Genomic DNA, 26295 nt, shown 5'->3' on the forward strand with positions numbered 1-26295 from the left:
GCCTTGAAAGTGTAAGTAATTCTGGAAAAGTTTTGTAAACTGTCAAAGTCAAGAATAAATACATCGTAAAGTGACAAATCATAATTTTTATGGAAATATTTAATGTTTTACTCTTAAAAACTAACTTGCTATATCAAATTATTTAACGCACCAATTATGACAGCATTTAACAATTATAGCAGTGAGGTGAAGCACTTCAAACTTTAACTGCAAGATCCTGACTCCCTTCCACTAACTGCCAGCTGTGGCTCCTTTTGCTAACAAGCTGCTGGCTAGCTACATGTCTGTAATCAGCTAGCTTGTTTATGTAGAGAAAGACCCACCACTCTGTCAGTCTTTTGTTGAGCATAAAGACACAGTTAACTCTCTTATCTATTTAGAACATGAAAATAATACCCAGCAGCATTTTCTTTCTTCTATCATCTTTGGCTTACTGTTAGGAAAACATTAACCAACCATAGCCAAGAGTTTTATTTTGTAGTTAGGTCTACTCCAACAATCGACACTAATTAGGTACAGCTGGCTAAGTTAGCACGGGCAGTATAGTCATTATAGCCAGCAAATGGTCACCAAATAATCCTTTCACCTTTTCACAGTAAAGACATTATTAATATGTATTATAGTTATTCAAACCCACAGCTCTGGCACACTTTCAAAAATAGTGATTTTGATTTTAAGTCTATAACACTGACACATGCAGTCAAGTACATCATGGTCTGCAGTCAGTTCAGTACAGTATGTGGTATTTTGCTGCCGTTTAGGTTTTCAAATGTTCTGGACTAGAATAATTCATAGAAGGACAACTAAACTATTTCACAATATGTGTGGGTTATTATACCTGTCCATGCTCTACAGTATAAATGCCCGTAGTCAAGTTATAATGACATGGGCTGTAGCCACTCCACTGACAGGCTGGAGACTGATGATGCGGGACAAGTGAGAGACACTCAAGAGGGGAAAAAGCAACACACTGCAGGTTCTCACTGTTGTGCAGGTTCTCTCTCCCTCGGGAGGTTTTGCACGCACTGCAGTTCCACCAACACTCCCAAACACACTCAACACTGTGCTGCAAACAACGATGCATGAGCCATGCCAACCTGGTGTGGCAGGATAAGTATTTTTCACAGGAAAAGAGGACTGCAGCATTTTAATCCAACAAGTATTTCCATACAATGTAAAGATAGAGGATCAACTCCAAACATTTGCGTTGTAATGAAAGCAAATATTGCAGATTTTATTTTACATATTGTAACATGATTATTAAACTCCTTTAAGGAATAACTCAGTGTGTATTTAACGTCAGAGAGGGAAATCAAGCTTGTGCTGCTGAACTGTCTTCTCTCTGTCTGTGTCAGAGTTTCTCACAGACACACAGTCAGCGACAGTAAGTGTGTTATTTGTTGGAGAGAAAAAATAGCTAGCAATAGCTGGCTTTTTTTTTTCAAACACACACCTTCAAGTCCCTTTAGTGGTACGACTTTTGGCTGCCGGGCCTAACAACTTTTTTGGGGAAAACCACTTCGCTTACCGCGGTAACCCATCTCTCTCTCAGGCTTCTGATCACCCGTTTACACATCAGACTTCAGCTGGTGGCATATTGGAGGCAGCTGGCAGCAACAGCCCGTCTCGTGAGCGTAATTGACTCTCTGACATTGTCAGAAAGAAAGAAAAGGTTTTGAGTTTCTTACTTGGTGGTAACAGATTCACAGTGACTCACTTTTCAAATTCCACTGAGGTCAAAAAAATTATCCAGTTGTGTATATCCACTAAAAAACAACCATTCAAGGAAAAAAGGTTGAAGAAGTGTCCTATGATGTTTCAGATAACAAGGACAATTACAAAAACGCTGAAAATTGATGCAGTGAAATGGTCTTTATTCTATAAATTCCTCTTTCTTGTCAAAACCCGCAGCCTACATTGCCTGCAATGCATCCTGACCAGCGACAGATTGACTGGTGATTCAGGTGTGTGATGCTAGCAGCAGCTAATGTAGCCTGGAGCTGCTAGCCTAAAACAGAGATGAGAAGCAGTTAGCTCAATTTTTCTTCGATTCTTTTAGACTCTACACCCGATTTTTTTAAATTTTCACAGTCGTAGTCTTCAGCCCAAATTGGCCTTGCCTCAAGTGACATCACTTTAGGCAGAACATAATGCAATACAAGATCTGTAAACAGATTTTGATGTTTAATGATGTGTTGGTGGAGTACCCTTTAATTTATAAGACAACAGGAGCTGACATTTCATGGAATCCGTTTGCTCAAAATGGCAAAAAATATCAGAGCTGTGATCCAGTGTTACCTTAACATTTAAATGATACTGTTAAATGTCAAATGTTACTTGAACTGTGTGTTTATACTTCATAATAATAAGTGGTTATGAAATGTGCCAAGTCATATTATATTTAACTCACATCAAAACATTGGAGGGAAACTTTCTCACAGATGAAACAGCAATACAGTAGGAAAGGAATCTCTGCAAAGGGCTGAAAATAATGTGACAAAAGGAGAGATGCTAAGCTTTTTGCCTCAAGGAAAATACGTGAGGACCCAAATTTAACAAAACCTGCTTAAGGAAAGAGAAACCTTATCTCGTGCAACTTTCAGAGACATTTGCATTCCTGTAATTGTCTTCTCTGAGCCTGAGGGGGATTGCATTGAGCATCATTCAACATGCTTAGTTTAGGAAACACCACCTAGGGATGTGAGACAGTGCAGACACCAGCAGTTACAGTGTGCTTAAAAATAGAAATTAACTCTCAGTATATCTTGTTAGATTATCTTTTGTCAAATCTGTCAAGATCCAAAAAAATGACAGGAAATAAGCCCGGTGAAAAATTGAACAAGAGGGAAAAGTCCACTGGTTCCCTGGGGTTTCCAGAGGTGGGGCGCAGGGGCACATCGCCACTGGCAATCTTAAGAAGCACAATATGACTCTGGAGACTTCATTGTTCCGTCCGTCCTGCAGTTTCATTAATCACACACTGCAGAGGAGGACAGAGTGGGAACAGGTCAGACAATATGGTGCCTGCCTGAGAAACACCTCGCTCCAGCCCCAAATAGGAGGCTTTAATACAAGCTGCCAACTTTGACTTCTCAACATCTTTCACCATCAACACAAATGGATTACAAAAAACAAATTATAGCCCACCAAGCAAACCCATTAACTTACCGTATTAACCTAATTAATCCTGGCCGTAGCTTTATACATAATGCAGAGTGGTAACCATTCTCACATCGAATTTTTGGCAAGACAGCAAATCATTTTCCAAAATGTCAAACTATTCCTTTAACTTTTTGACTTGATTGACCCTAATTACGACAACATCGACACCACCATCACCCTATACAGTCCATAAGAAAAATGTATTCTATGTATTTTATGCCTATTATGTATTGTATGTCTTCTAGCTGCTTTACAATGTTGCCAAAATGCCAAAGGCATTACATTGTATGTAACAGACAATAAAGTTTTATATTGCTTTCAAAGCCAGTTGCAAACCGATGCTCTACATCTACCTGGCTGAACAACTGTAAACTACACTCCTTCTCAAATACATTGGAAGCTATAATGGTGTAACGTCCATCCAAAATGTGAAAATAGTCGAAATATGTCTTAATTTAGTACACATTAGTATGACGACTGGCTCAGTGCAGTCATTCTGCGGGGACATTACCATCTCTGTGACCATGTCCTTGGCCATTAAACATTAGCATCAAGGACGATACAATCATTTCCCCTCCATCAGCTTCACAACACTGCATCAATGAACTCCATTTCTGAAGCCTAAAAAAAACCTAAAACGCTAAGACAGAGTGACCCTTTCTGTGGCATAAAGAGCTCATCTAAGACTGATAAATTACGATCTTGCAGAAATTTGAGGAGCAACACCAAGTGGAAAACAAACTGGGGGTTCTGCTGCTGCTTTCCAATTCTCTTTAGCAATGGATTAAAAGTTTGCAATCATGGCAAACATCACAGCTCAGCCTTGCAACGCCGACTGACCAAACTACCCTAACTAATTGTCTAGTGTCTTCTGCTGATCTCATGGATAAGTAGCAGACCCACCAAGATATGTAATTAGCTAAATGGGTTCATGGGATCTGGGCTTTAAAAAATGCAGGTGGGGGGACTTCCTTGTGTGGGAGAGGACTCATTACCCACCACCCTCTCCCTGTAGGCCACCTGTCCAGAACAGCATTCATCATATAGAGCTTATTTGCCTAGAAACATGAGACAGGAGATAGAAAATGCACCCATGCAACCCTGCTAATAAATGTGCATAACACCTGCAAAGTATTCATTGTTCTTGAAGCAAACGTTCATATTGCCTACCACCTGTGTGAAGCAGATAACCTTTCAGTGCAAATATCAGCTGCAATTTCAGTAATGTTACAGACAGGGGAAGCTAATGACACCAGTTTTCAGCAGAACCCAGCAGTGCAATAACAATCTTTATGAACTCCATCTTTATAAACACAAACCATCTGCTCTTGCTGTGTTTGTGTGCATATATTGTGTTGCAATATATTTTCAACAGAAATGCAGCAATAATACCATCCTGGGTCGAGGACGAGGGGGGTTCTACACAAAAAGAAATCAAAGACCAGGCTGGTCATTCACTGACCTGAAAAAACAAACAAACAAGGAATATTGATGATGTTTTTCCTGTTGCCTGTTGCAGTTGTTCAATACCTAGTGGTTCCTGGGAAAAAAAGGAATGGCATTGATCTTTCTAGGCATCCAAGCATGCAGTAAATTTAGTTGTTATCATTGTAGCTTAGAGATACCCAGCAGCTCTAAGATTTCTGTTACTAACCAGCTGCTATGAAGTTGTGCTTGAGTTGCTCAAAAGCTTAATGTGCAAAGCTCAACAGCAACTGGTCTTTCCTTGAACACACTTTAACTGGAACCATTTTCTACAGAATAAATACTTCATAATATGTATGCATTTGTCTATAGACATTAAATAGCCACATTGTGTTTATCTGCTTAATTTTGTCCCAAATAAAACATCAGAAATATATATTGTTGTGTAACTTAGATGGTATCACACATAGTGATGTAATGAAACTGTGAGTAATGACAAAATTTCAGGAAACCGTCAGATGATGGGAAAGTTCAAGTACAGTAAGTGACACGGTGTAATAAAATGTGGGGAGCAAAATGTTGACTGTTTTGTGTTGATTAATCTATTAATCATTTGGTTTATAACATTTTGAAAATGCCCATTATAACTTACCACACACAGTGCAACAGTGCATTGGTCCTATATGAATAAAGCCCTAAAGTGATTCACAAATAACTACAGTAAATATTCCCTGAATCTCATCTATACCTCTTTGGGGTTTGGATTCTCCTCCATGAGTTATTTTTTCCCCTTTGGGGGGTGGGGACATCTGGAGAACAGCTGTTGCTTTGCATCACATGCAAACACACACACAAAGAGAGAGAGAGAGAGAGAGAGAGAGAGAGAGAGAAGGGCCTTGTGTGCACCATTTAATCTTTTCTAGGTATAGACAATCTCTGGAAATCAAACACCACACAGCCACAAAAGTACGCGCACACACACACACACACACACACACACACACACACACACACACACACACACACACACACACACACACACACACACACACACACACACACACACACACACACACACACACACACACACACACACACACACACACACACACACACACACACACACACACACACACACACACACACACACACACACACACACACACACACACACACACACACACACGAGAGCCCCTCTGGTCTCTCTTCTATACAAGGCAACTATTCGACCCCCTCTGGGGAGGGCAAAGATTCTCAATGATTAGTCCTGCTCTTCCAGAGATGAAGGGGAGGGGTTTTTTTTTTTTTTTGGGGGGGGGGGCAAAGCTACTAATTCAATTACACAGACCCTTTTCCCTCTTCAGGTCGACTCCCAAGTCCATGAATGGAATCAAACCCATCCAGACAAGTTGGGGGGTGGGAGTAGAGAGGCAACAATGTGTTTACATTTGGTTTTACACACAGCTTGTGAGAGGGCCCCTGTGTGAGTGTGCATGCGACTGTGTGTGTGTGTCCTGCAGCCCTTTGGCTCAACACTGTAAACTAATGTGGGACAAATTTAAGTGAGAGAGTTCCATAAGCTCTCTGAAAAGCATATATACAAAAAGAAGGTGAAAATCACACATTTTTAAGGTTTACTGGAAGAGTCTGCAGTCAAGTGCCATTAGCACAACATCAGCGCTGGAATTCAGTATGAAAGACGTTTTTTTCCCGGACAACTGATATTCATGCCACAAGGTTAGGAAAGACTGGCATAGGCATAAACCCTGAGTGCTAAAATTCAGGGTTATATGAGGCAATGGAGACTGGGGCTGCAATACAGTGCAAAAGGCGACAAGATTATAAATGAGGGGATTAGCTGCGCTGCTCCCTATAGCCTTTAAACAAATTCCCATTCCATTTCAAGTGATAGCTTTTCCGAAGCCTACATTCTGCTCTAAACTAATCAGTCCAGGGACATTGCATTTACAGTATCCTCTGCAGCAGTAAATAAAATGATGGCAAGTCTGCCTCACAAGCATATCCCAGCTGTAGGACTGGGTGATATGAACAACATCACAACATTTTTGACAAAATTCTTTGATAGAGATTTGATTGACTATTGGTTCTTTCACAAAATATTTACACAATGAGATTTTTCATAAATAGTCATCAGTAATGTGAATATTATGACTAAGCAAGTGAAGGCAACATAACAGCTCGAACAGCCTGGTAAGTTCAGAAAATGCACTTGTGTCATATTACTATATGCAAAATCTACAATAACTAGCCAAGCCCCACTTAGCTGATATTTGAATTGTAACAAAAGTCTCACCATTGAAGATATACCTTATTTTGCCATTTTTAAACCAGCTCTGTGTCATGGTAGTATGTGCAGATGAACAGTGTTTGGCTCCCTATGTGTGGCTGCAGCCCAAGGAATTTGGAGCATCTGAGGTCCACCGATATCTGATGAATGACGGGTTTTGCATCATGCAACAGATTTCAACGCTCCGGGATTTCCACCACAGAGGAAAGCCATTCATCTTTACACACTGCCCATGTTGCCATGATACAGAGTGGGTTTAAAATAGGTAAATTATCCCTTAAGGCCAGCCTTTCAAACTGAAATATTTTACTTGTTGTCTATTATCACTAGTCTCCTTTTTGGTTATTCATTAACTAGCACTCAGACCCAGAGGAAAGGCTTCCCTTAAAAATGCTTTACTCCGAAATGCAGGTCATGTCACAAAGTTGCTCCTTCCATGTTCCACCAAAGAGCTGAACAGAGCAGCCTTCACAGAAAACAGAGGGATAAGAGGCTAAACTGTAACATGGGTGGGGATGTCACGAAGCACGACCAGGTTTAAATTACACTGAACACCACCACATGCTTTTGCACACTAAAAACAGGTTTGAGCCAAACAAAAAAATAATACAAATATCAATTGAATTGAGACAATAAGTTAAATTTTAAAAAACAGCAGCCCCTACTATCCTTATTATTGTTTTATTGTAATACTGTGTCTGTCATAACTCAATCCGATTTCATGTTTGAAATGCCAAGTCTCGTGTACCAAGGAGGTAAAGAGGTATGTGGGGTGGGGTTGGTGGGTTAAAGGAATATCGGTCTGCGATAACGAAAAAAAAAATGTAAATGACAATGACTTGATAATTTTACACCTGTACTGTTATGCTATATATGTGCCAATAAATGTTTTGAACAGAAAAGTAACCATCAGTAACTGACTATTTACTATTCTCTACATTCTTGGCCACATTTTCCAACATACTCGGTTGCCTCTTATTACTCATCCCAATAGAGCTCAACAGTGACCGCCCACTTTTCAAATGGCTTCGATTCTGGAAGTGATTTTCTCTTTTCACTTACTGAATAAACATTTCAGAAAATCCTTATATAAAAGAGTTTTAAGCCTGGAACCAAGCCAATGAGATACAAAAGAACTGTGACCATAGAACATTTGATTCGGCCAAAAAAATAATTTGAAAACAGAAGAAAAGGCACAAGACATAACGGCTGTAAAGTTCAGTGGTAGCAGCTCATTAGCAGTTTGGTCAACATTTCCATGGTAACAGGAAGCTCCACCAATCTGAGACCTCGTTGTTGCGCTTAGGGTTGCGGTTAGTGTAGTACTTCTCCATGAGATTGCAAATGAAAAATATTTTCCCTTTCAACAAGGTTGATATTCGGAATTGAGGCTTCTACAGGAGCATAAAGCGTTGTTTCACAATCTCGTAGCTGGTGGTAAGTCTGCATTTGGTTGTAAAGACGTTATGGCTAATAATAATCCTGATGCAGAAAATAAATAGGATTTTCACTTCGGGAACCACAGTGATGAGCTCTATAAACAAACCATTAAAAAAAACTCAGTGAGTACATCATTTACACGATACAGTAAATCATCATAGTCCACTTTAAAAGGCAGAGTCTCTCTCTGCAGTCCTGCACATTAGAACGGGCCGTCCCTCTTCATGAGCTACTGACCTAATCTTCTTTTGCATCTCTGCTGCAGAGATATGGGAGTCTTGTAATCCGCTCATTGGGCAGACAGCTGTGAAGCTACTGTAGCTCCAGCCATTTTGGCCTCCAAAACCTGATTTAGTCAACAGCTATATGGATTGACGTACTTTTTAATTAGGATAAGCACTGCTCTGCCATTCCTTATCTTTTCCATCAGCAGATTTTGCAGTCAAGGTTTTTTTTAATGGATGAGTGCCTTTCTAAGTGTGACACTTTCCTAGCCTTTCTGTAACGTCAAATGCAATTCCAAGACAAGTTAATGTGATAACAGTTCTGGGCAGGTAAGCCAAACCGGCGGGCAGGAGAACCAATTAAAAAGCAGGTGGCTAGAAGAGAAACATGACACAGGAGGTAAACTGCCTTACAGGGCTGCGGCTGCCTATTGTGGGTGAACAATCCAGCGACTCCAAGCTCATTTTTTCAATGCTGCCTGCAAAGTGAAAGCCTGGCCCCTTGCTTGTCAGTTCTATTGTTAGGAGCAGGCAGGAGCCGCTCCCCATTCACTTCATACACATTAAATACTCAGCATTGTTTGGGGAGTCAGATGGCAAAGGCAAGCACACATGCTCGAGAATGTGCACACACACCTTCTTTTTAGATCCCATTTTATGAAGACGGAGAGCATGGAGAAACTTTAAATATGCCTTTGTCGCAGCTCATTTAAAAATGGCAAAATTACTGTAACTGTGTAAAATAGGACCAAATCCTCAGACAGATAGTGTGCTAAATTATAGCTTGCAATCAAAATTTGGATGCAACCAATGTTTTTGCATTTATGTTCTACAGGTGCTTGTAAAGTTGTCTGTCAAACCATTATATTTCTGCAGAAGACTATATATTTCCCATTGTCAAACTGCTTGACCCGCCTTTTCAGCTTTTAGCGTAAAACAGGGAAGCAATCTCTATGGTTCAGATCCGACTAGTCCTCTCACAGTTTTCATCCTTGTATCACGTAACCAAATTCCCTGGTCTTTGTCAGGTCTTTATATGACATTTGTAATAACTTAAAACTGGTTTATAGGCTTAATTAGTGTTAACCGTCTCAAAACAACTTTTCTAAGGGCGGTCAGTGGCTGAGTGGTTAGAGCAGTCGCCCAATGTGAAAAGGCTGAAGGTCCCCAAGGCAGCGGCCATAGGTTTGACTCAAACACATGGCAAAAAACGTAGGTTGCAGCATTCCCAGCCTTTACAGTGAGAGAGAATTATTATTATATCATAAACAATCTCACAGGCCACTTATTTCTCACGATGTGTCCTTGCAGGCACGTGACGATGATACTAAACTAAGGTCGAAGGTTAGGTGATCTGTTTCAGATCATCGCAAATCATGCATGAGGGATTCATTTTTAGATACCCGATGAACGCAATGAAAAATATTCAAAAAGTCAAGCAGGTAGTGTGAATCTTCTGTCCATCAATATGCCATCCTTCATCCATTTACCAGATGTGTGTGTGTGTGTGTGTGTGTGTGTGTGTGTGTGTGTGTGTGTGTGTTTGTGTGTGTGTGTGTGTGTGTGTGTGTGTGTGTGCTGATTTACAGCCCACAACGAGGCAACCTGTGTCATTTCATCCCTGTGACTGGGTTTGCAGCCGAGGTGTTGACATGCTCGCTAGCCGCTACGTTGAGGATAGAACTTGCAGGGTGGTGAAAGAGAGATAGGGGTGAGAGAAACTAAGAGCATGGTAGTAGAATCGGGTGGCAGAAAAAGAAAAGTGAGTGAGATGAAAAGGGAAAGTGGGCGGTGGGGGAGTCGGGGGGCAGCTGCTACTGTTTCCTGCTAGGTCAGCAGACTGGGGCTGATTCCAGGACGGCTTATCTTTCAGCAGGAAGACCACAACCTCACCAAAAGCAGGGACAGGAGGGAAGGAGGAGACCAGCATTATGAATTCAATGCATGAAGCAGAATGCTGGGATTATTACAGTGAAGATAACAACATCAATGCTAAAGAATTATATTTCTTAGGGGTGAACTTTAACACTATCAAATTCCAAACTGCGACCCAAAAACTGACAATAAACAGCAAACAGCAAGAGTGCTATGCTCTATGTTTAAGCTTTGTATACACTACCATCATGGATATATTTGATTATAGCCGCTTTTTATATATATATATATATATATATATATATATATATATATATATATATATATACATACATACATACACACAGTATATCTTCATCTGACTCTTAGAAGAAAGCAAATGAACATGGGCAACATGGCCGAAATCTTTGATATCAGAATATAACACATTTTCTTGTAATTCAATGAATAAATAGTCTATATGAAATAACCAAATGTAATGCCTATTTTCTGAACACATACATACGTGCCTGTCTGTCTGTCTGTCTGTCTGTCTGTCGGCTTTGCAACAGCCCTGTGGGGTCAAGGAAAGTTGTGGAATGTGCGGCAGTCCATAGCACACAGGGATGCCAGGTTGCTCAGAAGGAGCGTCCACCTGCTCTCACAGCTGCATGAAAGTAGAAGTTTGGCAGCACAGTTAACAGCTACAATCAGAGAACATGTTGCACTTGACAACAGCAAAAAGCAATCAAAAACAAAAGAATCCCATTTCCCATCTGCCACTTGTAAAATGGCATTTAAATCCACCATCCTATCAATGCATGTTGCCAATTCAAAAATCAGCATCGAGTCCCTGCATGATCATTCCCTGAGGAGCAGCCAGCTATATTTCCCACCTGGTGTTTGCCTACCAGCCTTACAAACACAGATAATCTTGCAGCAAATTGAAAGAATTCCTGACTTTAACAGTATATGTCACAAACATGGAAGTCAGTCAGGAGATGTTATTCACTCGTGTTGTTGAGGAGATGAAGGTGTGGGTGTGGGTGTGGGTGCCCCCCCCCCCCCCAAGTAATTTCCCTGAGGGTGTGAACTGCATCTTGGCGATAAGTAACCCAGCTGAGGACAAGGCTGGCATTCTACCCCGAGTCCGAAAGACAAAAATGCTTCTAGTCCTTCTAAAGGGAGGAATCTGACAATGCAGCATTTGTCTCATTGCTAGTTGGAGAACAAGCTCCCCACAGACACGTCAATATGAAGTATGTGCACACCAAACGTTAAGCTCAGAAGACTCTGTTACTCTAAACAATCTTATTTTGAATTGGTAGAGCAGAACAGGCTGATAGTGGATTATCTCAATTAAATTCAAACTGGGATAGAAGTGATTATGCAACTGTTTGCCTCAGAAAATAAGCATATAGGCCTAGAGTTTATGGAGCATCAAATCCAATGTATTTCATTACGCCTACACAAAAGAAAAACACGTTGAAGGTAAGGCCTTGTTCAACAGCAGGCAGTTCATGTACTGTAAAGTGCATTCAATGAGCAATCTAGTTCAGTAGCAAATTGTGCTGATTATACAAACCTGGCAACTGAACCTGAGCTTTGCGATTTATGATTTAGTTCACCTACACTAGTGGCGTCCACTACCCAAATGACAACTATACTCCCAATAAATCAAAGCCTTGTTAATTAGTTAATATAATGTTTTCCATAGACAGATGGTCTCATTTAACCTTTTTAAAGTTGGAGACTTCAAGCAGATTTAGCCCAATGGTTAAAAAAAAGGCTAATAAAAAAATAAAATTTCACCACCACATTCACATCAAACCCACTAGAGGCATGTCTCTAGAGACACTGGAGCACTTAACATGTAATACTGTTTACAAAGCCAGGTTATAAAAATCCAACACACACGTAGCCCCTTAAACAACTTTACAGCCATCTGACAGCTGGCATCTGCAAGAACAAACCCTCAATGGTACACTTTGGCAACCATCATAACGGAGTGGTTCTAGTGTCGTATTAGTGCACTTTCTTAATTATGTGAGGTAACCGGGTAAAAGAAAAACCTTAAATTAAATCTAAAATCGTAAAATGTTTTATTAGCAGGCGTTGTTTGTAGGATTCATTACCTAGCATGCATTGAAGCTACAACCAAGACACACCTTCTACAAAACTACTATTGCTTTACTACAGGTCAAGCTAGCAGCAGGTGGATGGCGTATCTTCAACAATCTCCACAACTAATAACTATAGACAACATCCACCAGGCAAACTCACTGGGAGGCAGCTTATGTCCACTGTATCCTTGTCGGTAGCTGCATTAGCACACTCTGCACCAGAGCACGGCACACAGATTAAGGGCTATTTTCAGCCACTTGATTAAAAGTGTAATGTAAGCCAGCTACCGCACTCATAACGCTGCCTTTAAGAATAAATAAATAAAATAAAGGAGTAGGACAGCTCTACATAGCAGAGTTCACTATGAGGGGTGTTTGGTCTTCTTCTTTATGTCCCCATTTTCTACTCTGAGAGGCCTGGCAGCAATCCCATGTACTCTCCCTTAACTAATAAACAAAGAATGGTTTCCCTTATATAGCTCTATTCAAACTCTACAACCACCACAAGCAACATCAGAGGCTTGCAGGGAACTGGGGAGTGCAAGCAAGTATGTTCCAGACGGAGAGACTTCGGCCAAGGGCAAGAAGCACCGGCGGTAGGATTGCGTAACTGTCATACATTAAGAGCCACTCTAAGTGCTATTTCTTGTGGCATCCAGGTTTGATATGTCGAGAGTGCTGCAAAGTGAGAAACATCCAGCACAAAACTATCTGGAAAAAAGCAAACTGACTATTTTCTTGTAGTGCGACGAAAAAAAGAAAAAAATTAGTTCACAGACTATGACCACTTCCAAATAGTATCACTTGAGAGATGATAGGCAAGACTCATCCTGCCAGTTCATGGTGTGCTTTAAAACCTTTTTCACCCGCTTATGGTCGAGTCTCACTATGAGTAATGGTGCCATATTTGGCAACATGCCCTTTGCACCCTGTTACATTGTATGACAAAAGAGAACTCAATATTAATCACTTGGGGAAAAAAGCATGAGGCATTTTAAAAAGAAAAGAGAACCAGCAAGCATCTGTCAGATCTGTTATGTTGGCTCTGTATGGGTTTAAAGCAAACACTGACACCCAGCTGAACGGGCTTGTCAGAGAACAATGTACTTTGTACTTGAATTTTTCAGCTAAATCATGTTCAATTATCAGGCAAAATAATGACCTGTCAGACAAATTTAGTTACAGGGAATCATTAAATCTTTTTCAGGGTATTGCAACTGTAGGTGATACCTTACTGACGGATGTGAAGAACTCATTTTAAAACATGAAAACATGCCCGAGTGGAAACCCAAACTAGAAGAACTAGAACCCTAATACTAAAGTATTAGGCTGAAATTTAGCATAATGGTTCCTCTTTAAGCATGGTGGCATAATAGTGTATAAAATTTTGCATATGAGGATCACATCACTAGCCTCGTGAGACCATCCTGATCTTGCAAGTTCCATTGTATTTTACCCGCAGACCAGTTTGGCAACGTGCGGTAGGGAAAATTTGGAGCTGTTTGCCAAGCGAATGTCCAATCAGTGTTGGTTTTGAGGCTGGTTTGAGTGTCATGCAATGCATTCAAATCTGACCTGATCTAGACACATTTTCAGACAGCAGTAGCTCTAATTCTGTTAGCCACTCGCTAACGCTTTTTTCTTTTGGATCTTTCTGATGGAATATGGATTGGGCACCTGATATTGTGCCTTCTATCCATACATTTGCGTTCCACAAACATCAAATATTCTTTTCCAAAATGTTTTCTTTCTGAGCTTTGCCTCTATGCACTGTTCATACGTCATATGCTTCGTTGATCTGATTGGTTGATTTGGCCCAATAGACAGATGGTTTATCGAATTAGCAACCAGTATTTTCGCCCCTTCCCAAAAGGTCTCCTAACTAGAGTTCCCAGATGGATATGCTGAGCAAATGTGAATTTGGATTTAGCGACTTCTCACAGGGCTAGTTGGAGAACTGCTGTAGCTGGTGATGCTATTCATTAACTTGCTACCAAGGTCGGGCCATGCTAGACCAATAGTCAGTCACAATAACTCCAAGAGCTTGTCTCCATTTTCTCTCTGCTGTTCTGTTAACTTCCTTTCGAAAATTTGTTCACCATTACACACTATTTTGTTCAATAAAAAGTTACTGAAGCGGGAACATAAAGCTCTTTCGTTAGCTTAGCTCAGTAGCTAACGAGACAATGAGTTTATTCAAAAGAAGTACTTGTACCATCAACTCCTGTCTCATTAATGTCTGCTAACCATAGCTCTTTTGTCACACAGTTTTTACTGCGACAGAGGAGGTTAAATAAAAGTGAAGGGCGCAACCCAGCTAATAAGCTATGAAACAGTCATCCATTTTAGCTCTCCGTTACCTCCAAAGCTAGGACTGTCACGATGATGACTCGTTATTTAGCAAATTCTTTGGCTGAGCAACGTAATATTTACAAAAATCACACATGATAACAACTAATACTCATGGTAAAAATACATATCTAGGGCCATTTCATGGGATAAATAAATAATTAGCCAAAATCACTACATAATCGACTGAAGGCCAATTTCATTCAACATACATTGTGCCAAATAGCCTGAATTACAACAATCTGTCCATCTCACTCACACATCCAGAATATTTTGTCCTTTCTGTTCTGCAACACTGGGACCAATTCAGCCCCTCTGCCAGCTGGGTGGCCTTATACAGCAGGGTCACTCCCCATGCAAGTTAGCTACTCAACATTTGTAGCAAGAATTTATCCTGAGAAAACCAAGAATAGATGCCCCAGGCTGCAGGAGGGCTGAGGAGGAGCGAAGGGGTGGGATACATTTCCAGCACTCCCAGAATGTTCACTCACTCCTACTCAACAAAGCTTTGAGCTGCTCCACAGTCACTTCCGGGGAAATTCCAACACAGGATTATTTTCACAAACCACAGCATCACAGGGACAAAAATAATTTGATGAGTGATAAAAATGTGGAAATTTGTCAACAAAAAACAAACGTGTGAGTAATGAGAGTGAACACCATTTGTTCATGACTTTGCGAATGGGTACAGTTACAGCCAACTACTGAGGGATCTTCAAAGTAGTCACAGAAACTTAGATGCAGTCACGACTGCTCTAATCTTTAAGAATACAAGGATCGGACTAAATAATCGGCAGATTCATGAATGCAATGCGCTCATCACCTTCTTTTAATTATTTAATATGATTGTTAAAATGTCTTATGTTTCTCCTCTTACAATATCTACTGTATAGATATACTGTAGGTTTAGACTGCACACTTGAAAAAAAAAGTCAACTTGCATTGATGTGTTTAAAATATATATATATGTATATATTTATATACATATAAAGTTTTCTGATTAATCTGCAGTACTTGAGTGATGCATGCAAACACACTTCAGATAAGATACCAAAAATAACCACAACAAGTATCACTTGGCATCAAGTATCCCACTGAGTGAATCTAAAAGAAAGCACTTTGCTCAGGAGCACTTGTTGTGGTCGAGAGAGTCTTTCCTGGTTACTTTAGCAAGATCCAAGCAGCCCCCAAGCAGAAAGAAAATGAATTTTACTGCTCAAAGCACAATTGGAATACAAGTCAAATGTGAAAATGACAGGGTGTCTTACTTTAACATGTGTAAGGGTACTTGGCCACACATGGTTTCGTACAGAACAGCCAATCTAACCCCCGCAGTGTTCGCAGTGTGGTGTGCTTATGTACTGGGACACATGATTAGGTTACATTTCTGCCCTGGTGACTAAGAGGCATGAGCCCCAAGGTGCCAACCATGGCTGCATGGATTCCTGCCAGAGATGCACGCCAGTAATAGCTAAAGATCTCAGCTGCAACCTGAAACACATTTCAAAGCAGACCCACTTTCAGCCATGGGTCGTGAATAACGGTTCACTTTGGCCCAAACTGAAAGAAATTACAAACTGAGGTTTTAAAGTGAACCTGGATTTGGCCTTACGAGTAGTTCATGTTTGAATAACTTCATGTCCTGGCTGATTTCTCTGCCAAAACATGTAAACAATAAGCTCAGATCACAACTAACCAAACCTACAATTTACAGTGGTCCCACTGAAAATCATTTACAAATTTAACATGTATCAAAAGGTAAACAAAATCTACACCAAAAAGTGTAGTTTAGTGCAATATAGTAATGAAAGGGATAATGATAGAGTCAAGACAGTGCCAGTGATACCATGGCATGTAGGGGTGGGGGAAAAAATAGTTTCTTAGATTAATCGCGATGCAGAGGTGGAAGATTCTAAATCAGTTCACAAATATCAAAAATCAATTCCCTAAATGTTAATTGATAAAGTACTGTTTATTTATTATGATTATTTACTGTTGCTGCGGAACTTGAAAATGCAGAAGTGGAGCGCCTAGAGCGTACAGTCTTTGGCGTTGCACAGCTTTTTTGTATACATTATATGAACCCGGCACAGAAATCTGACCGGTGTGTCGGATTAACTTTTTTTCAATTAACTGGGGACAGAGAGACTAGCAGTGCAACGTTGTCTCGTGGCCTGGCATGGCCTACCTTGACTTTGGAAGGCATCGGTATAGGCCGTGGTAGGGACACACACTCGCCAAACAATGAATGATATTTTTTGTAATGAAGACGGCTAATATTTCCATGTGATTCTGAGAGAGGACAGGGAATCGCCATTTTTATCTCAAAGTTACAGAAGACCAGCAAAGTGTTTATTTCCTGGCTTGTTGACACATCTGTCTCACTGTCACCAGTTAATTCAAAAACAAGTTAATCTGACACACCGGCACCCTCTGCATTAAAAGCTTGTTTATGGAAGGACTTCCACCCAACTCGGAAAAGGCGAAGCAAATTATTAACTCTATCACAACTTTTATTGCCAAGTTTTTTCGTCCGTGCTACAACGTCCCGTCTCGAAGATATTTTACTGACACAGGGATGGAATCACTATAAAAGCTGTTAGGATAGCTTTAACATGTGATGCGTGGACATCCTTTGTCACAGAACCGTATGTCACCGTAACGGCGAATTTGATCACAGATGAATGGCAGCTATCAATCTTGCGTGAAAACGGGCACAGATCTGAGCGCAGAATTGGTCGTATGAAAGGACACACGTGTGATTTATGAAACATTCGTATCTGACCGATCTCAGTGTACAAATGAGCGGGCCTTGATAAATCCGGCGGCTGAATTTGATCGTCATAAACATGTAACGCCCTTAAATATTCCTGGTTCGGAGTCCTCGCCCACTGAGGTCAAACATGTAGAGGAGGAACGCTGGTTAGAAAAGAAACCATCCGAGATGGGGCAAAATAAAGATGTGCTTTTTGTCTGTCTTAAGAGTGGAATAAAAGGGGCCCATAAAAACGCTGTATGGAAAAGAATAACGGAGGCAGTCAACCCAAAGCAGCGCTCCACTGTGACCCGTGTGCATGTGTGCGCAATGTTGAACCTGCGCTCCTGCTCTGTAGTGGGGTTTGCCAGCGGGGTTATAAGGTATTCCGTTAGAGGATAACCACCTAGAAGAACCATACCAAAATGTTAATCATCTGATACCTTGTTTGATTAAATGCAATTTATCGAGGGTAGCCACCAACCAAGGAGATGACTTTGGCTCTGCAGTGCGCCTTCCTGCAGCCACCGCCAACACATTCATGCATTCATCTTCAACCGCTTGTCCCTGTCGGGGTCGCGGGGGGCTGGAGCCGAGCTGTTTTGAAATATAAAAGAATCGTGTGTGTCCCCTGGCCACCATGTTTAAAAGGGAAAGCTTGGCATCACAAATCACCTGTACATTTATCAAGTGGTAGTTTTGGCGATTGATGAATGCGTAATCATTCATGGATGGTGCCTTCAGACGCACATGAGTACAATCAATTGCTCTAACCACATTTTTTATTTGTTTTAATTCGTTTTAAGAATCCGTTTTGATTTGTTCTTAATATGTGACTGCTTATGCTTAATGACAGCTGAGGTTTGTTAATTATTTTCAGCCAGATTTTGCTGTGCTGCACGGCAAATACACAGGCTCAAGTTTGCGTACACGATCTCAGACCTGACATGAGATTTGATTGTAGCTCCAGCTCACGTCCAAATTGATAAATGCCGAAGTTTGCTTGGAAATGGTCGTACGCACGTTTTTCTGCCGTACGTTCGTTTGATAAATGAGGGCCAATGAGAGCAGTGAATCAGAGCCCCATGGGTGAAAATATGGCTGAACTGTTTGGGATTCTCTATTATTTATTTGTCAATAAGGGCCACTTTTTATGTTGTTCAAATTGTGCTGAAGTCTGCATTAATTTACTACATGTATGCTACTACAGGCAGACTTTACTTTTTCTGTAAGTTCTTTGCAGTGCAGGGATATATGCTGGCAAATGTACTCCTCCAGTTGAATTGTCACATCACTACTATTTGTTTTTATTAATAAAATATATTGGAAGTAAATTCTTTTTTTTCTGACTAAGTATCACGTACATTTTTTTCTGTATAGAAAGAAAAAATGAAAATGATGCATCAAGATGCATCGATAATTGTTTCATAATCACATTGCAGCCCTCTGAATCATAATCTAATCATGAGGTGCCTAGAGATTCCCACCCCTAGTGGCATGGTAGCCTATTCATTTCAAAGTTCCAAACTTAATCTGGAGGTCTTCACATCATCTCACCACAGGGATCTTTCAAGTTTCATATCATATTTAACCTGGTGTTATCTTCTGGAGCTCGAGATCTACTAGATACATAACATGGTACATAAAGTCCTCTTGACACATAGAAGCAGGTGTGTTCTCTGCCTAGAGAACATCATGGAGACATTTTCACCACATTGAAGATGGAAGTTCTGATCATTCAGGTGAGGAGCAGTCGCCAAGTCAGTGTGGCTAAACGGTGAATTCTCAGCTCCACTAATCCCCAAATGCCAAATGACAGTAAGGTTATCGAAAGTATCGATAGGGCAATACTTTTCATTACCACATGTTTCAGAACAATACGATATCCACAGTCAATGGTATCAAAAGTGACGGAGCTAAAAAAAGTTAAAAAAAAGCAGATCTACAATAAGATTTTCAACCCAAGCACTTTTTTGTACTAGTATTTTATCAGAGTTTAAAATACGGTATTGTGACAACCTTAATGACAGTTTACTTAGCTTTTTTTCCAGTGGTTTATACTACCAAAGCCCTAATAATAAAAAGGCCATTTGTCCAACAGCCCAAAATTATTATAGTTCTCCCCAAAACAAACGTACATTGCTTCAAAAGGCTGTCACTCCAGCACTCTCCCAAACAGAAGCAGACGGCTAATTATTATGAAGAATGATGTCACTGTTACACTGGTATTTTTACCCTAATTTTCACCAGTCTCAATCCTCATGCCTTAACCTTACAAACCCCAGCAACAAAGCTAGCCAATCAGAGGCAGAGTAGGGCAGGTCATGCCTTTGCAATCATAGGAAGGACGGATTACGTTATTCTGCGTAATAATTAGTCACGTGGCACTGTTTGGGACAGTGTAGTTTATTAGAAACGGCCTGTCAGAGCGATGTATGTTTGTTTTGGAATAACTGTCTGTTGAACAAATTGGATTTCATTTTCAGACTATTGGGACTTCGGAATTATGAACTGTTGTAACAATGGGTGTTCCCCTGTTTTCATAGCCCATGTTACATAATACTATGAAACTACGTACAATTGTTCACATCTCAATCCATGTCAATACGTGAACATACTGTGGTCATAAAAATTGTCACGCTCTTCTACTGAGGTAACGGTTCAAATGAACAATTCAAACTGCCTACTAATAAGTAGTAGGCAGCATGAGGTTACATCCCCCATCACTATGACAACCACACTGGCTCCTGCTGCTCCAGACTGCCAAGCATGACCAAAATGTAGTATTTTTAAACCAGACTGGGGATCCGCTGACTTACATCACAGCAAATACAGGACCACATATGCAGACTGCAGCAGGGCACTGGCTGCTCAGACGGACAGCTCCTCCTGAAACATACACCATGTTTAACTATAGACCAGAAAACACAACCAACATTTCCTATCCTTGAGTCATACAGAGTATTTAAAACCATTAATTAGCAAAGGCCACTTGTGCAGAAATAGTTCTTTGTGTTACTGGCAAGCAACCACAGTACTGGCTTATATGTGTGATGCAATTTAACATTGGGGATGGTGGACTGAGTGGGAGGTAGGCATACCAGAATTTAGTGGGAGGTGGGAAAAAACAGAAAGTAGATTGGACGTACAAAAAAGACAGCTTCTGCTGAAACCAAAAAACAATAACCAGCAGTCAGAAAATACACATAACAACATTAACACTAAATAACCTTTGGTTGCTTCACTGCTGATTGGACTGAATTTCATCGTAAATGGCTGAAATCTTTTCAAACCTATGCAATTGATATTCATTTCACTTTTTATAATGCTGCTGTATTTGTTATACATGATCAACACAATCAAGTTTTTCAATGTTAATCAATTTCTTGATTAATTTATTTAAATTTCATTGCAGGATTAATAAAGTAATTGGTCCCTGGAAAAGACGCCTAGTTGATACGACAAGGCCACATATAATTTTCTTGAAAAGGAACAAAGGGTAGAATTTACATATAAATAAACAAACACATTTATGATGTAGGCCCGAAAGATGAGCTTCCCCTCCTTGAAAGACCAGCAGCCGCCACTGGTGGGAAGTGGGATTTCGATGTCAGACACTAAACAAGTAGGCCTACTTTTCATTTGAAAGGGTCAGGAACAGTGGCCCTCTTTCTCACAGGAGGTTCTGCTTGGAAGCTTGTGATTTGACTCTTATGTTTAAGGTTATGCATGCCTTGGCCTGGTCACAACGAAGTGTGAAATTCTGTGATATAGTTAACTTGAACTAGGCATTCCTCTGTCTTCATTCAGACCTTTTTCCCCCTCACACTGCAGAACTCCATGCATTTAGCACATCACCTCAACACAGCATTCCCAAAATGTCTGTTAGCTATGATTTGTAAGGCATTAAACTATGAAGTTACGCTGAGAACACACCAAACAGCGGCAAAGTGGGGCTCACCACAGTAATGAAAATTGTCTGGAACTTGGAGGTGTGTTCTGTCATTTCTGTCATTATGAAAGTCTTTGTAACATAGGTCAACATGTGTGTAATTATATTATTCAATGTAGAGCATGCACCCCATGTACAAAGACTAGAGATTCCTTGCTGCAGCGGTCTGGGTTCAACTGACCCAGGAACCAAAGCGTAAAGTTTAGTATGAAATTTTGAAGTTGTACTAATGGACGTATTAAGAGAACGACATACAGCCTCAGTTCATTTCTATGAAAGTCGTTGTGGTGCCCAAAGGTATAACGACTGACATGGAAATTGTGGCCACTATGTCAAATTGGCTTCCCTTGGGGCTTGGTTATACTCCTTAAGATCCCTGGTTACGGTAGTCACAGCAAGTGCAGCTTAATACTACGGCAAACACTTGTTGAGCAGCTACTTGGTCACAAAAACAACAGAAGAGCAACTGCTTTATCAGTTTATAGTGCAACCAAACAGACTTCCATTGAAAGTATAGGCAGATTTAATCAGAGCAGGCATGGCGTACTCCGCCGCCAACAATGAAAACTGCTGTATAGAGCACAATGTAAATACATTGACTGGCTATTAAAAAATGCTGACATACATAAATAGAATATAACAAAAATTGGGTTAGGATAATAAGTGCATTTGTCTTCATCCATGGAATGCCAACAATGATTTCATGACTCAAAATAATCATAATATATATAACACATCCCACATATTGGGAATATAATTCAGCTCTGCATAGATGCACATTTGCTTATTCAAAAGTTGGAGTCACAAAAGAGGGTAGCTAAAGAAGAGAACAGAGGCACAGCTACATCATGCTTCTAAATACCAGTGCTGTAAAGCAGGCTATCCTGGTTGAACCTGTTTCACGATTAAACGCTTTAAATTCATATTCAACTCCATATCAAGAACAGCTCAAATCTGACACACTACAGATGTGTTCACACTGTCATGAGGTAAACATTCAGCCTTTTAAACTGTACCCTGCTAATTAATGTACAACACCTAGAATCGAAAAAAAAAATGTTCTGATGATTGTCTTCATAAACAGTATTAGCCTGGCACGTGGCAATTACATTTGCCCACACCTTTAGGTTGCCAATTTGGCAGCAGATGTCTAGATATCACCATGGCAACCATTTCCAAATGTTTGTTTCAGGCTCTGAGATCCATTAAAGAAAAAACAAGGAATGACTTTCAGGTGAGCAACAGCAGGTTATGTTTATTTCAGAACAACTGTGGAACAAGTGTCAAGAGCTAGTCAAAAGAATTTCCTGTCAAAGTTTTTAGCAAATATTTAATCAGTGCAGCTCAAATAATGTCCCCTCCGCTCCAAACCCACTTGTCATCACAGCTTTTGCATAAAAAGACATGCAGATCACAATCCTTGTTTCCTTTCTCCTGTCACCAGCCCTATAGTCTCTTGCAGAAAACAGGTTATTAATATGAACTGCACTTGCTGACTGCATGACGAAACTCTGATTGACACTTCCTGTACGCTCAGCAGAGCTACCTGGCTAAGCATGAGCAGCACATTGTCGGCTCCCTTCCTGTGGCCCAATACATTAAAATTTGTGCCTCTTGAGATTCAAGTGTTATTATGGGTTGCTTATTACTTCCTCTCTGTGGTCACCGGTGACAGCAAAGGTCTGTTTCCAAGTAGAACAAAAGGGACAGATCAATACATTAGCCATGTGCTGCTGACGAGTAACCCCTCCACTCCCGGATGAGATTGGCCTTGGAGGTCTACAAGCCTCCATCGGCCATTGAAAGTTAGTCACCCAAGGTTATAGACCAAGCTGTAGGACTTTGGAAATCAGTCATTTGTTTGCTTTAGATATTTAAACGGCAACAGATCTATGGGCTGTAGGTTATGCTGGAACAATCATTTACAGATAGATTTTAAGTTCTTCCAGCAATGCAAAGCATAGTTGCTTTTCGATTTCATTGTGTGCCGACTCGGTTTTTCCGAAGATTCACACTGCCTCTCCTTTCCTGCCACTGATCTAAGCACTAAATAACTGAACAGGTACACAGTGAAAGAGTGTAATTGTTGATCACTCTGCTTTGAGAAGATTGGTTTCAAACCAACATTAGCATAATGGACGCATAAACACATCCTCCAAAAAGGTCAACGCACTTGTAAATATAATGAAAAAGCTTTTGATTGCTGCATTTATGTCAGGAAAGCCAGACAGAGTTTTGGTCAGTTTAATAAATGGTCGGGGCTGTCGCTGGTGGCAGAGCTGCATACTAAGCAGCAGCTGATAGTAGCCTGACAGTTACCTATGAGGCTTGAGAAAATTACATTTTCACAGAGATGAAACAGAAGCATAGATGATCAGCACAGAAGAAAAAAAGGGACCTGGCTCATTAGACGAGAGCTGCCATTTTGAAAAGGACAAATTTTAACACAGGGCATCTTGAGGGGACGGGATGACATTCTTGCGCTTCTGCAAATTTCTTCACACCTTTATGAACTATTGATTTTTGGAGAAAATCTTTCTAATAATTGCCAACCACTCCGACAGTAAATGCTGTCCTAACACCCAAACAGATATCCATGCGCGGATTGGTGTAAGACATACCTAGAGGATGTGTAACAAACCAGTCAAAGGGGTGCACACACTGAAGCCGCCTGCAGCCTATAAGGTCATGTGTCTTTTTTGACAAGCCAAGGTCTATGCAGCCAGAGAGGGGAGTGTGGAATTGAGTGTGTGTGTGCAGACTTCAGGGGACGATTTACTTTTGCCCATTAAACTGCCAGAGAAACTCACTTGCACATCAAACATTACAGGCATCTCTTGCTTCACCGGTGCCCCCATCTCATATGACCTGTCACATCTCCCTCCTTACCGGCTCAGTTACGCTCAGTTACACACACACACACACACACACACACACACACACACACACACACACACACACACACACACACACACACACACACACACACACACACACACACACACACACACACACACACACACACACACACACACACACACACACACACACACACACACACACACACACACACACACACACACACACACACACACACACACACACACACAATTAAGAATTACTATGAAGTATATTGATCCGTGAGCACAATCTTGACAAATAAACAAGTGATCATTCAACTCTATTCATGCCAAATAGGAGGACACGTTTGAAAATATCATGAGATTTCCTGCAGTGCATAATAATACAAAATAATAGCTATAGGATGGGGTTGGCATTACTTGTGCAGAAAGGTAGACTATCAGAGCCTTGTCTTTCTAGGAAGGGGTGTGGCAGTGGAGCCAACACAGGCAGCCATCCCTACAATTCATACAATATACCTGGATGGATAGCTGCTGCTGCTGCTGCTGCTGCAGAGAAGTCATGCATTATTCTACATGTCGCACTCTCCCATGCTGCCCTTATTGTCACCTTAATCGTGGCAACCACATGCACCTAGCGGTGGAGGAAAAAAAACCGCCCACGGCTGATAACATAGGTTCCCCCTGCAAGCTATATGATGTTTAACAGTGTAGTGAAGCCATAATGTGTGGATGCTCCTCTCGCGAGCTGGTTCTATAAAACACAGCAGCCACGCGCGTTTACGCAGGTGGCCGCCCTTTAATGTGCGCGTTTCAGAAATGGCATTTTTTTTTTGACGACATGAATTATTTAAACAAAAGTTGAAACCAATTGCCTGTGGTATTAGTGGCAGCTTGAATGAGATGTTAAGTTAACATGGCGGAGGCTGTTTTTTCTCATGGTCAGTGCAATGTTGCCAGCCCCTCCGTGAACTCTCCATGCCTGTTTGACTCCGCACACCCACCACATAACCACCATCCCTCCGTTGTCCACACGCTGAAGAAGCCCGTGGCTTGAATAAAGCAACAGCTTCGCCAAAATAAAATCCTCACCGGTTGACCCCCTGCAGCAGCCTTGCGGTCTGTGAAGTCGCCAAAAAGCAAACCGATGCCACTGGAGGAGTCGACCATTTAAATGTTCCACAAGTTTCGTTGATTCCAATGAGCACAGCGCCTCTTAAACTCAGACTCTAGCAGCGATTCATTCAAACCCGTAATGTAAAGCAGTCACGGAGGCTCCCGTCCAGCGGGCTGAGGGCTGAGACTCACGCTGGGCTCGCACACACAGCGTGTGGGTTTGATTATAAAGCTTTTGGTCGGAGAGAAGGTCAGACAGATCTGTATGTCTTCTGCGAGGGGAGATGGGTCAGCAGAATAAGCCGATTACAGGGTTGTAAACCTACCTTCAGATCCTCTACTGGGGCATTGCAACCAAGCCAGCCCTGAGAAGATGCACATTAGCCGACAGTCCCGCTCCTCGGCAGTAAAATCTCCTCCGCGTTGAGGGAAATTTCCAAGTGGCTGGACAGTGAGTGTGAGCAGCGGCACTGTGTGTGTGTGTGTGTGTGTGTGTGTGTGTGTGTATGTGTGTGTGTAAATGAGGAGGGGGGAGATAATCCTACGGTGGGGCAAAGAGGAAATGCGTCATTATTAATGGACCAAACGCTTTGTAGTCCATCAATACGCCTCCATTGTCCACGGAGACTACAAATAGAAGTGACTTAAATTATATTTGTTGTAAAATAACTATGGTATTGGGGTAATAATCTCACTTGTACATTTTATTATGATTATTATTAGGCT

At 41.0% G+C, this 26295-nt stretch overlaps 1 protein-coding gene across 2 annotated transcripts in view; it reads right to left on the minus strand.

Annotated features, from left to right (window-relative positions):
- LOC310945286 (talin-2) overlaps positions 1 to 25986 on the minus strand; it is a 97765-nt gene extending 71779 nt beyond the window's left edge. For both annotated transcript variants that reach the window (XM_083911330.1, XM_083911331.1), the window contains exon 1: positions 25896 to 25986. The gene's annotated coding sequence lies outside the window, so the exon portion shown is untranslated. The remainder of the gene's footprint in view (positions 1 to 25895) is intronic.
- Positions 25987 to 26295: the final 309 nt, after the last annotated feature.

The sequence above is a fragment of the Echiichthys vipera genome, assembly GCF_963691815.1.
Source record: "Echiichthys vipera genome assembly, chromosome: 1".
NCBI lineage: Eukaryota > Metazoa > Chordata > Actinopteri > Perciformes > Trachinidae > Echiichthys > Echiichthys vipera.